Raw genomic sequence first — 14068 nt, forward strand, 5'->3', positions numbered from 1 at the left:
ACATCCTTTTAAATACCCTGTTGTTACCGTATTTTTCGCTCTATAAGACGCACCCAACCATAAGATGCACCTAGTTTTTAGAGGAGGAAAACAAGAAACAAGAAAGCAACGCAAAGCCTCTTGAGCAAAAAGGCAGGAGTGCTCCAGCTGCGCTCAAGAGGCTTTGTGTGGCTATCCCTGAAGCCAGAAGAGCAAGAGGGATCGGTGCACACCGATCTCTCTTGCTCTCCTGGTTTCAGGGATAGCTGCGCAGCCTGCATTCACTCCATAAGACACACACACATTTTCCCTTTTTTTAGGAGGGGAAACTGCATCTTATAGAGCAAAAAATACGGTACTTTTCCAAACGAGATGGCCTAGTTTAATGATGCACAGGAATCTTTCATCTTATGTGGGAGTTCGGTTCCAAGGGTTATGAGTAGTACAAGGCTGTTGCATATATCTTGTAATCTGCCTTGATGACTTTGTAAACCACAATTTTTTTACTGCTATATATGAAGATGGACCACAGCTCATTGGTACAGCTTTGCATGTATAAGATCACATGCTCAATCTTTGGTATCTTAAAGAGTCATAAGGAGCACAGGTAATCAAAGGATGCAATACTAGACTAGGCGGATTCTTAAAAGTTAATTTGTGCTTCCCAGTGGCACCACTAGGATTGGGCTTTGGGGCCTAGGCTGAAAGTCTCCCTCGATGAATCCGGAGTGGCAGTGGTAGGTTAGATGGCAAGCCACAGCATGTGTCAGGTTTGCAGGTGGTTGCTCGCGAGTAAACAGCCAGGACTCTGACCTGTCTTTTACAGGTTTTATTTAGTGCAAACTATGTACAGTGCAGAAGCCCAAAGCTCATGTCTGTCTCAGTCACTTGCAGATTCCAGGAGTGGCCCCTTCCGGTTTTCCCCCCAACATAAGAACTTAGACACCCCAAATCTCCGCCTCCCCTTCTTCCATTTCATCCCTGTGCACAAACTGGGTGACGGAAGAGGCATGTCTGTTTCCTGACCAGCCTGGCTAAGTGAAGCGCTTGCGCTCTCCGTAGCTTCTGTGAGCCTTTCCCTCACCTCGCCCCTCCTTTCCCCCTCTGCTTCACTGGAGGCATAGTTCTCTCCAGTGCCTGATGAAGAGCTACTTCTGAACGTTGGAGGCTCCCTGTATTCTTGTGCCCCCCCCCCCGCTTTTGATGGCAGTCCCCTGACAGCATGCTAGAAAGCAAAGTGCGCACATCACCGGTTTAATATACATACCCCCAAGGCAATGAGAGTGGCAACGAGAGGAGCCAACCAGATGCCAGCTTTGGGCGGAGCATGCAGGAAGCAGGTCAAGCAACCTTAGATCAACCCCTCCTTGCCCCAGTACTCTCTGTGGCCTCACAACCCCAAAGGTAGTGTCTGATTGGCTAAGTTCAATGCCGCTCTCATTGTTTGGGGGAAATATTGTTAGTTAAAAGTTGTGGCGGATGACTACAAAGCCTCAGCTGCTATCAGCACATGGCTTTGTTTCCTAGTTTGTGGTAAGCAGCCTTGCTCCTTTACCTACAAGTTCCTCCCATGGCAGTGGCCCTTGGCTCTGTGTGGGAGAAGAGTGTCAACAGAAGGTGGGCGAGCAAGAGAAAGAAGTGTGTCAATTGGATGAGTGCCCTGCCACTCGACAAGGCCCCCATCCTCAACCCTACTTCAAAGGTGCCTCATCAGAAGTCCTCTCAAACCTGGCAGTGCTTCTGGTGCAAATACACTACTAGGCTCCTCAGGATCCCATCTCTAGCCATCTCTTTAAGCACTGCTAAATAGCTGCTTTCTATTTGGAGACAGGGCAGGATATGAATTTACCCTGTGATCCATGGCAAAGAATGGAGGTTTTGTTTTCTGACTAATTAGCTGCCACAGTCAACCTGGGATTGGCATTGGGCGCACACCTCTTGTATTGCACTAATTTGGAAGGTGGGGTCTGGTACTCTTCACCTCTGTATTGTCAGGATATGATGCAAAAGGTTAAGGTGTAGTCTGCTTCCCTCCTTGGAAATGTCTTGGCCTCCCTCAGGAAGCTGATTGTAAAGTTACTGGAAGAAAAGCAGCATATATTTCCCCTCAGCATATGGGATTGGATTTTCACAGGCGGTAGATCTGCTGAGTCAGTAAGCATTGTCTTGCTGAGCAACTTTTATAATTGCAGTCATGCTTTAAGCACCTCTTGTAATTTTTTATTTATATGATCACTGGTCCCTGAGTAATGATTGGGTTCTTGTGTACGTGATAATGAGGCCCATCAAGCAACAGTAATTGATAAGAATTAGCTCTGTCATACTTACTGTCAGAACACATGTCTTATTTCTCTGGCACTGGACAATGTTTCCCCCCACCTCTTTAAATACCTAACCCAAGGGCATTCTTGTGAATCTGTGGTTGAAGTGAAGGAAACCTAGTTAACTGAATCACACCCCCATGTTTGAAAGTGCCACCTGACTTAAAATGGAACACAAACAACATTGCAGGCTAGGACTTTTCTGTTCAAATAGAAATGCAGTCCAGATAATGGTTCTTAGTTTATGTAAAAAATCCTCCAGCTTTTCATAATTGTAGAGTTAGAAGGGACCCTGAGGGTCATCTAGTCCAACCCCCTGCAAAGCAGGAATCCTGCCCACATTTATCCCTGGGTGGGCTTGAACCACCAACTTTCTGGTTAAAGTCAGGTGCACTAACCCATTGCACCACCTGAGGGACCAGTAAGAAAGTTGAGTGAAGCTATTTGTGGTGCAGAACACCAATCAAAATGGATGGCACTTGTGTTGATATTATGAATAGCAGCAGACAAGAAAGAAAGATCAAAATCGTGAATCTGAATTATATTGCAATATCCAAAGACCATTTGGATAATGAGGAGGATGACTAAATATATATATTAATTTTTTTAGTGAACTAGAGGTTTCCAAGAAGCCCTTCATGGGAGACAAAAACCAACAAGGCATAGAAGCACACACTTTTAAAATGAAAGGGCTGTGTATGGCAAAGGTGGCATTAGTCCAGTGGTTCCCAACCTTTTCTTGGCCTTGCCTCACCTAAGCATCTCTAAAATCCTGATGCCACCCCCACCCCCCGTGGCATATAAGTCTTATTATTCAAAAAGTGAACTCCTGTTCACGAGGAGGAATCCTAAAAGGCCATTAACTGTTAATAACTCATTCTTGAATTGCCCCCCTTAAAAATCAAATTGCTTCCCTGAAGGTCGTGTGCCCCACATTGGGAACCACAACATTAGTCTATTTCTAGAGTGCCCAAGATTGTTATGTTGGTGATAATTATAGACAGTGGGGAAATAGTTCCTCAAATGAAATCCTATTAATGTGTACCTGTGTGTGCTTGCCTAATAGATTCTGTTTCAAATTACCTCAGCTGTCATTCTCTTTGCACAGGAATCAAAGGACAAAGGCAAATTCGACTGTAATGTGAGGGTCATAACAGGATAATAGAACAATGACATGGAAACAGCAACTTCCAAGGAAAGGATTAGCAATTAAAATGGCAAGAATCCATTCCATTGTTCTTGCTGTCTGACCTCATTTTCTGCTTCCTGGTTCCATTCCAGTATTCACAAGGAAATACAGGTTAATAGATAGAAAGTTGGGAATAGACACATTCACATCAATTTGGGTCATCTTATAAACAAAAATGGCTTCCAAAGAACCTGGTTGGAGTTTCCACCTTGATAGCCTGATTCAAGCTGGCATAAATTGTACACAATCCATGTATGGTGTAAGGTTACCAGACATCCCTGTTTCCCCGGGACAATCCCCAGATTTACAAATCAGTCCCCATACAAAATCAATTGAAGTTGAAAAGTGTCCCCGGATCCATTGAAAAAAATCTGGTAACCTTAGTATGGTGGCCTGCAAAAGATTTAATAAACCTCCTATTTTTGTTGCTTGCTTGGGAGTTCAGATACCTGGCAAGTCATAATACAAGTCTGGTGAGCTGCGCTCAAGTTGGCTTGACAAGTTGTGCAAGCTTGGCCTAACTGAAAATGAAACGTAACCATAATTGCTTTGAAGTAAGTACCATTATTATTTATTTCTAAGTATGTAAGTTTGCCTTCTGACACTAAGTCTACACCAGCACACCTCTCCAACAATGTCTTTTCCCCCAGGAACTGTTTGCATTTTGCAGGTAGCTTTAAATGAGCACAATTTTGAAGGATTTTTATTATTATTATTAAACTGCTTGAAATATATGTGGTGCCTGAGATTCAATATGATTCAGCAAAACTTGAAATGGAGAAGGGTTTAAGTAATATCTCATTGTGAAGCAACTGCCATTGGTGTGAAATCTTCAAAGGTAAAATATTACAAAGGCCGACTCTAGTGTAGACTGGCATGAATCAGGCATAATTAAATTTAAATTTTACAGCAATGTAAACACCTGAAGATGGAGACTGACTGTGGGCTCTGGATGATTCCAGACTGTCTCTGTTTTGGGGTAGGATTCAGTCACATACTGGCAATTCAGGTTTCACAATTACAGTGAATTTGGAGGTCTTGCATAACAAACCAACTTCCCGAAAGGACCGGGCTTTTCACAGTGAGGAAAGTGATAGGAAAATGCACTTGAAAGTGTGGGATAATACTTGCTTTGAGGCAACATCATCTAGCCTCCCCACAAACAAATCAGGATAAATGCTCAATAACAACAGGGCAACTGGATGTACTGTACCCAGTGACCAGGAAAAAGGAAGCTCTGAAATGCATATGAATGTATCTAAAGGGCACCATTCCATCTGTCCCTGTTAAGAACATACTCTCTGTTTTATCATAGTCACTGGTGTGGCTTACTCAGCAAAAATTGAGTAAGTTCAGACACACAGCACTGCCCTCATGTAAGAAAAGTAATATGGGGAAAGCTGCTTGAACATTGAAGGCCAGTGAGATGCTGGGAATAGAGAAGGAAGCAAACAAGGGAAAGAAAACATATTCATGTACTGAATGACTAGAACGTTGAATTTCAGAAGAGGAAATAGGTCACTGGAGAACCATGCATGGTTGATTTGACTTCTTGTTAGATCAATATTTTTCAGCTCTCTTTCACCAGGTGGGGATTTCCTAATCTCTTTACTTAGTCCAAACCTTGGAGGCATCAGGCATGCTCCTTCACTATTCAAAAGGGCTTATTCAAATAATCATAATTGGTGGCTGTCTCCTCCCAATAATTCCAGGAAAGTAGTTTCTGATTTTTTACTTGTAAGCTTTGCCTTAATCTTTCTGACTTAAATTTTTGTTGCAATGAACCTGTTAAAGGTTACTTCTGAAGGAGAGTTGGAGTATAAATGTTTAAATTAGCCCAATTAAGACTTTAACTGGGTCACATCCAGTGTGGTATAATATAAGAATGTTGCACCAAATTCACACATGCTTTTCAACTACATTCCTGCTGGCTGTGTGCATATTCATGTGCACATGATTTCCAATCAGCTGTTGGCTGTGAAGGCGGCTAAATTTACAGTTATGTTTCAGCCTTCATGACCAGTGAACCAATTTCCATGTGCAGGGCCAGCTAGACAGGCATACTGTAGCTGTGTAGCCTGAATACATGACTGAAACAATGGTATCAGGAGGAGGGGTTTGGATTTGTTCAGCACTGGGGAATATTTTGGGACAAGCTAGACTCCACTGGAACTGGGATGGAACCAGAATGTTGATGCTTCAAATAAAAAAGGTTGCAGAGCTGCTTTTAAACTGATTGTGGGGGAAAGCTGATAGGTGCTGAATAGGGCTGGTTTGGAACAAATTCGCCTCTGGGATGAAGATGTAGGTGAAAAGAAAATCATGATAATTTAAAAGGGGGAGGATTAGAAATAAGCATTGTGAGAGCAAGGGCGTGGGATAGCAATTCAGAGAGGACAAAATATTGCAGGTCAAAACATGAGTGTCAGAGATACTGCACAAGTATTTATATGCTAGAGGCCTCCAAGGCAAAATGGGCAATTTTGAGTGCTGGGTCTTAATAAATAGCATTGCTGTAATGCAGTGGGTGTAACTGAGACCTGCTGGAATGGAGAGAACCAATGGGACACAGTTATCTCTGGATATAAACTTTATAGCATGGATAGGAACCTCCAGCCCGCAGGCCAATCTTAGTTTGGTCCCTGAGCGGGAATTTCTGAAACTGCCAAGATTGAAAAACTCTACATTTAAAGGATGTGGGGGTGTCTGGGACAATACTGAGATGAGGAGGACATCATGCGGATGCCCCTACCATAACAGGGAAACAGGCAGGTGCAAATCTACAATGTGCCTGTAATGATCTCTGGCAGACAAGCAAGCTCCGATAAGAAGTAATTGACTGTCTGGCAGTTTATATGTAGGCTTATTTACAAAAAGACACATCCAGAGCCCGGCTCCTCGCCTGATCTCATTTACGTTTGTTGGTCAGTTTGAAGTTTCACTCCTCCCACAACAGGAAGGACGCCAGACTCCTGCCTTTCCCCTCTTGCTCTTCTGTTGCCTTCTGATTTTATCCTAACGCCTGGATCGGGGACTGAGAGGCTGATCTCCCCCCTCCTCCTTACTCTCACTCAACCCAGATTCAGACCACTGCTTATCTGCTGATTGCCTAGCGACACCTTGGCTGCCATCCAACTCTTCCTCTCCTTGAGAGTTAATAGAGTCTTCTCCAAAAAGGGGGGTTGAACTGCCCTTTCTTGATTCTGACAGGCAGTTCTCATCTGCAGAGTTGGTTCCTAGTTCAGTCGCTGAGTCTAACTCATCCCCTGCGCTCTGAGGGGCCACGTTCCTGACAGTGCCCTAAAACTCATTCAAGCAACTGTAGCTAGAAGAGGCTAAGGAGGCCACAGATTCTGTTATTAATAGGAGTTCAAGTGAGGTTGTGTGTGATCCTGTATGCAAAACATTCTGCAAACGAATTGCACCGGGAGACAAATTGCTGCAGGATACACGGACTCTCAGGATGGTTAGCATTCTGCAGATGCCGTGCTGGCAGGTAAGTATTTCTTCACCACAAATGTTGCCACAAAATAAGCCTTTAAACGAGTCCTTCTCACACACATAAATAAATGTGTCGGAATGAGGTTTGTACACTGAATGGGCATCCATCTGTTGGCATCACCTTTAACATTCCTACGCCTATCAGCTCAGCCTCAGACCTTCCCATTGAATTGTTGCCAGAGTTCCTGATCACAAGGAGGCATCTAAGCATGTTCAGCCAAACTTTGTTAGAAGAACGTTCCTGCCCTTCCTGCTTAATGAAGGAAAGGTAGGGTTAGGACAAGTACACCTGGCATGTACAGGAAGGTTGGGGCCCAGTGCAGCACATGCAGACTGCCACTACACTTTGTCTCCACAGATCTATTTTTGAACACATGAAGAGGACAACTGACTCTTACTGTTAGTTATATATATGTGCCTTAAAATAGAGGGCTTGCATGGGGGTCAGGGACTCAATTTGGATTGTGACCCTATTATATGGTCTAGGGAGCAATAGCTCTTTTCCCCAGTTGTGGTCTTATCTGGACTGGATCCCTTGCACCCTCAGTTTGCAGAGGCGAAAACGCTCCCATTAAAGTGAATTTTATACTTGCAAGCTCTTTGGATGCCATTTTGGCATGTAAACAGTGTAGGTGGGATCATTTATCTGAGGTGGTTGTCATCTACCTTTTCTGGATGGGGTTCCTAAAAAAAACTAGGTGTGCATTCTGGTGGTGCTGATAGATTCTGCATTATTAACTGAAGGCCTAAGAGGCCTCCAAAGATGGAGTGTGGCCAATGGCAATCTTGTCTGGATAGCCTGGCCACAGTTTCCCATACTATGATAACTTTGAAATTTAGTAATGTGTTATTTTGGGGGATGTTTTTGAAGACTGATTGAAACTTCCATTAGTTCAGAATACAACTGCTAGGTTGCTCACTAGCATCAGCCGATGGGAACATCCCTTACTATTTTGAAACATCTTCTTTGGTTGCTGTTCCATTTCCAAGGGCTGGAGTCTGCCAGTACTACAGAGACTGGAGGGAAGTGGCTGGCGCTTAGCTGTTGCTCTGTTCCTGCTCCTGCCAACCTGGCAGTTCAAAATCACAGCAGTGCAAGTAGATAAATAGGTACCGCTGTGGCGGGAAGGTAAATGGCATTTCCATGCGCTGCTCTGGCTTCTGTCATGGTGTTTAATTGCGCCAGAAGCGGCATAGTCATGCTGACCACATGACCCGGAAAGCTGTCTGTGGACAAACGCCGGCTCCCTCAGCCTGAAAAGTGAGATGAGCGGCGCACCCTATAGTCGCCTTTGACAGGACTTAACCGTCCAGGGGTCCTTTACCTTTTACCTTTGCAGAGATTGGGATCTAGATACTTGAAGGAATGTTTTCTCTCATGTGAATCTGGATGCCCTTCTCTGCAGCAACGAGGGAGATGACCACTTTTCATTGTGATGCTGTGTGGAAGCTTGCCTGGTGCCAAGTCTCCCAGACTTTTCAAAACCAAGCGAAGACCCACTTTTTTTTTATTTCCCAAGGCATTTTCATTCTGACTGTGTTTTTAGGGCTGTGCTTTCTTTTCTTCTTACGCTGCTGCTGTGATATTGTTTTTATGTCATTGCTTCAATGGCAGTCGTTTTACCATTTTATTGTTAATGTGCTTTCTTTTAGTCAGTCATGCTGGGAATGGCAATATAAATGTAAATAAATATAAAAAAGAGGTCTATTAAATTTCTTATACAAAGGGCACAGTCCCATGATGAACAGCTACATGCAGTTAAGTCAGAAATATCCTTGTACCATGCCAGAGAAATGTCACTTGCTGTTTTGTGCTCTTCATACAAACACAAACAGAAGTCATACCAGAGAATAGTGCCAACCCTTATAAAGACTCTAAAAATGTCACAGGTGTGGGTGTGGGTGGGTGTTGTGGAGGTTGACATATGTTTCCGTAGTTCACCGGAGAGAGATGTTCAGGAATGCTTCACCCTTCTCTGCTGACTTCTCTCAGTGATTGATAATGGTCATATCATCTCTGGCTAACCATTCTGCAAATTGGACATCAGAATGACTGGCAGGCATTTTGTCAATGGAAGCTTCCAGTTAGGAAACAGTGTTTTAATGGGAGATAACCTTGAAGGAGACGCCCTTCCCCCTCCCACCCTTCTAAGAAGCAGGGACTAATGTGAGCTGTGGAATTCCCTCCCTACAGAAGTGTGTCTGGCACCTTCATTGTGTAGCTTTCATCGTGTGAAGGCACACCTCTTCTTTGTCCTGACCGTTGGCACCTGAGACATATAATTTTAGGACCCACCCCATTGTTTGAATGGCAAATTGTTCTAACTGATTTCAATCTTATATTGTTGTAACCCATCCTGAGACCTTATGGTGAAGGGTGGATAAGAGAGCCAATAAATACTAGTAGTAGGAGTAGGAGTAATAATAATAATAATAGTAATAATAAACAAGTCTGAATGCTCCTATGCACGGCTGTAACTCAATCTGTAACTAAACCTTAAGAGGTGCCAGAACTCAGCATGAACCCCTCCCTTGTTCTCTTATAGTGGCAATGGTGCCCACCTGAGAGGTGCCAGAACTGAGTTCCAGCGCGTTCCAGCTGGGGGAAAAAAGCCCTTCATGCAACTCACATTTAGTTCCCCCATTTCCCCGGTACTCCACTTCCTCTAGGTTGGCCAGATGCAAAAGAAGACAGGTCTCCTTCACCTTTGATAATTAATTAAATAATAATAATAATAATAATAATAATAATAATAATAATAATAATAATAATATATTTATACCCCGCCCATCTGGCTGGGTTTCCCCAGCCACTCCAACAGAATATTAAAATACAATAATCTATTAAACATTAAAAGCTTCCCTAAACAGGGCTGCCTTCAGATGTCCTCTAAAAGTCGGGTAGTTGTTTTTCTCTTTGACATCTGATGGGAGGGTGTTCCACAGGGCGGGTGCCACTACCGAAAACTTGGTTCCCTGCAACTGGCTTCTCGCAGTGACGGAACTGCCAGAAGGCCCTTGGCACTGGACCTCAGTGTCCGGGCAGAACACAGCTATTATAGGTACAGAAGCGCTCTCTTCCTTTGCATCCGGCCACCCAACTTCTCTCCCCTGTTTTCCCTGTGTGTCGAATTTTAGATTGTAAGCTCCTGTACGCTTGGCCTCTGTAGAACACCATGCACAAGTATGGCACCAAATAAATAAATGGAATGGTGGTGGGGAAGGCCCTGCAGTTTTGGGTGAGGAGAGAGAAAGAAAGAGCCATGAACTAAGAAGCAGCAGCAGACGCAGCCGGTGAGGGTGGGGCACCATTACTATCCTGGCTTCTCAACATCATAGGGGGTTATTGGGGCTTACCAAGAGGGGAGGTGGGCAGATTCCCTGGGACCATAGCTGGCAGTCTTTCTTTCGATCAACAATGGCTCAAGAACGCCTAAATCAGGGGTGTCAAACTCAAATTCATCGGGGGGCCGCATCAGCAGTTTGGTCACCCTCAAAGGGCCGGTTGTTCAGGCAGCCGTTGGATCTGTCACATCACAGGATGGCATGCGCTCAATATAAAAACAAGTGGAGGTTTCCTGAATGCATGTAAAGTGGAAGTTTCCTGTGTAGAACGGCCGGCGCCGCTAGAGGGCAGACGTTCTCTGGCTTGTAGGCTGCCGCGCATGCGCTTAAGAGGTGGCTTTCTTGTGTCCAAAAAAAAAAAAGTGAGAATAAAAGGTGAAAGCTGGGGGCCGGCGGCGGCTACACGGGCCACATGACGAGGTCTGGCGGGCCGGATTCGGCCCGCGGGCCTTGTGTTTGACACCCGTGGCCTAAATGGTTTAGCAATGATAAACCTAAACATAAACCACGATAAGGCAAAGTTGCTTGATTTTTCCTGCGTAATTCAAGAATTCACAGAAAAGAAAGCTAGGAAAGCATTTTTAAATGTAAATACTTAAAACAATCTTTTTCCCTATGTATTTTTTAAAAAGCACTATTGTATATCTATATTTTCCATTTTGTCTTTATATGCAGATACGGTTCAAGCCTTGAAATAAAATTATTTGTCAGCGTAACTTTTGTGAAAATTATTTATATACTTACTTATTTATAAGACTTCAGTTATCCCCAGGGTAAAAAAAAAAGGGGGGGCACATTATCTACCTGGCCAGTGCCTCTGCCTGGCTCTGCAAGGTCCTGCTGCTGCCATGATGTGCCACACCAGGCTGAGCTCTCCATGTTTCGCCTCTGCCAACTTCCTCTTGAAAAGCCCCACCTACACCACCTCACCGGCTGCTACTGGAACCGCTACTGCTACTGGATAAATGCATCTTGGAGAACAAAGTATCATTCGCTGGAAATGTGTCATAGTAGTACTAGGAACACCTCCACCTATGTTTTATTTTAGAGGTGGGGAAATGTTGACCCTCCAGATGTCACTAGACTACAACTCCCATCATCCCTGACCTTTGGCCATGCTGGCTGAGGCTGATGGGAATATTTACAGCCGAAATTTGAAGTGCAATCCTATGCATTTCTACTTGGGGGTAAGTCCCATTGGGTAACATTCGCCCAAGTTTTATTCAGGGAAGACACATTGAAATTATGAAACATAACTAAGTTAGTTCCATTCATTTCAATAGGTCTGCTTTGAGTAAAACTTAAGCTGCATCTGCACTGTGCATTAAAAGCAGTATCATACCACTTCAAACTGTGGTTCCTAGGATGCTTTGGGGGAAGCCATGGCTATTTAAAATGGCATGATACTGCTTTGGTGTATATTGCAGTTGAATACCAGCCATTGGGGTAAAAGACTCCTACTTCCAAGAAAGTGTGTATAGGATTAGTTTCACCCATAAAACTGCAAATTCTCTTTCTAGCTTTCTCCCTGTGTCCACCAATGTTAAAGTTTATGTCCATCCTTCACATGCTTCTTTCCTAGAATCTGAAACAAAGCTCTGAAATGTTTGAAGGTCCCCTACAACTAATTTTGATATATGACATCTTGTAAAATAAAGATCGCTTGTGTGTCTGCCCATGTGTGTTCATGTACACTGCATTGGGAGAGGCTGATGAAGTGAAATGGAAACATTATTAGCATTTTCTCATTAGCATTTTCTTATTGTTAAATGCCATCTGTGGCCATGCTATTACAAGCTTGATTTAGCTATGCTTTACATTTTCTCTCAGAAAGCATTTTGGATAATACAGTATTAAAGGTAAAGGGACCCCTGACCATTAAGTCCAGTCGTGACCGACTCTGGGGTTGTGGTGCTCATCTCGCTTTATTGGTCATGTGGCCAGCATGACTAAGCCGCTTCTGGCGAACCAGAGCAGCACACGGAAACGCCGTTTACCTTCCCACTGGAGCGGTACCTATTTATCTACTTGCACTTTGACATGCTTTCAAACTGCTAGGTTGGCAGGAGAATACAGTATTACGGAAACATATTTGGTCATTTTATCTTTAAAAACATTCTGCATCATTTACCAAGGCACAGTGTGCACCCAGCCTATAATACAAACTCTGGTGTAATATAGGAAGGGGTTAGCATATTTTCATTATGACTCCAATACCAAGAAGCAGTGTGGTCTACATCCTATGCCTCACATCCTGTTGCCAACAGCAATGCCTTAAGACATTTTGTTGATTATGATGATGTCATATGAAGCCCTTAGTCCATCATGTAACCACCAGGTGGTGCCCCTGCAAAACTAAAACCCATTCCTAACATTGCAAACCTGAAGAGATGTGTTTGCATGCAGAGAATTCTACATTGCTAGACACAAAAGTCATTTTCCTTACACTTTGGGCATGTCAACACTACTATAAATACATTCAGTGTCAACCAACACTTTACACTCTTTCTATGTTTACTTTTTTCCTGCTGTCATTCACTGTCTGTGGCTGGCTGGTTGGAGAGATAAACAGAGCTCTTATCATAGCATTGCAATGAACAAAATAGTCCGGGTATGATAATGACTCATGTTTTAAAAACCAAGTTTATGTGTAAGAAATGAAACTTTGAGGTTAGTAATGCTAATGTCATTGCTAATACTTTGAGCTGCAAATGTTTGCAGGGTGAGTTTTGTGGCCAGGAAACACTCCACATCAAAAGCATAAGGCTCATTGCATTACAATACACTTCAGGCTTGTATCCCATGTTCAATAACTTCCATAAGGCTAAGCTTCAAAATTGGGCAGGATCTGAATTACCTGAAACCCATTCATCTAGCTGTTACACCACACTGTGAGTTTGATTGTAAATTACTCTCTTGGTACCTAGATATATATATTTCATTTCCTGTAAAAGTGCCAGTAAAATTCAAATTTAACCTCCCATCCCCCCCCAAAAGCTTCTATTGGGAATCAATGATGAACCATTGCTTGGTGAGTTTTTCATTTTGTTAAACAAACAGAATGGATGGCTTCTACTACACAAGATTAGTGAGCAATTCTATAATGAATAGCAAAACATGCCAAAATCATATTGGATGCCTTTGAAAAAAGTGTAAGATTATTGCAAAGGTAATTATGGGGAACCAAGAGCACTCTGCTTGGCTTGGCTTGCCCCCCTCTCTCTTTATCTCTTTATTCCATTTCCTGTATAATGTATACTTGGCCTGAACAAACTCAAAGTATGATCAACATTGATAATTTTAAACTGATTTTTTGTAAAAGAAAAGGCCTCTTATCCTAGCCTTCCCCACAGTGGCTGCATTACGTGCCATGTACAAGTAAGGAGCAAATACCTAAAAGCATACTATTTCTTTGGCAAACTAATTGCACAAACAATATGTTTTGAATGGACAAGCAATAAATCAGATGTCTGAACCATAGATTTATAACAAAACAAAAACTAGGCATTTTGTTCACTAAAATCTTTAGTTTTAGATAATCAGAATGGCTTTGCCATGATGTGGAATATTATCAAGATACACATGTGATACGTATGTGCTATTAACACTTTATTAAATTTTATAAAGAAAATTTACACATTAATAAAGAAGAATTACAATTGCATGGAAAACACTCTAAACTTATGGCAAACAGAGGTGCCATTTTTAGCAGTTGTGCCTTTTATAGCATTTT

General features: G+C 43.0%; 1 protein-coding gene across 1 annotated transcript in view; it reads left to right on the plus strand.

Moving 5' to 3' along the window:
• The window catches only part of KCNE2 (potassium voltage-gated channel subfamily E regulatory subunit 2), a 228927-nt gene that overhangs the window by 33558 nt on the left and 181301 nt on the right, over positions 1-14068 (plus strand). The gene's annotated exons all lie outside the window — the stretch shown is intronic.

This window comes from Podarcis raffonei, chromosome 4, assembly GCF_027172205.1.
Source record: "Podarcis raffonei isolate rPodRaf1 chromosome 4, rPodRaf1.pri, whole genome shotgun sequence".
Classification (NCBI taxonomy): Eukaryota; Metazoa; Chordata; class Lepidosauria; order Squamata; family Lacertidae; genus Podarcis; species Podarcis raffonei.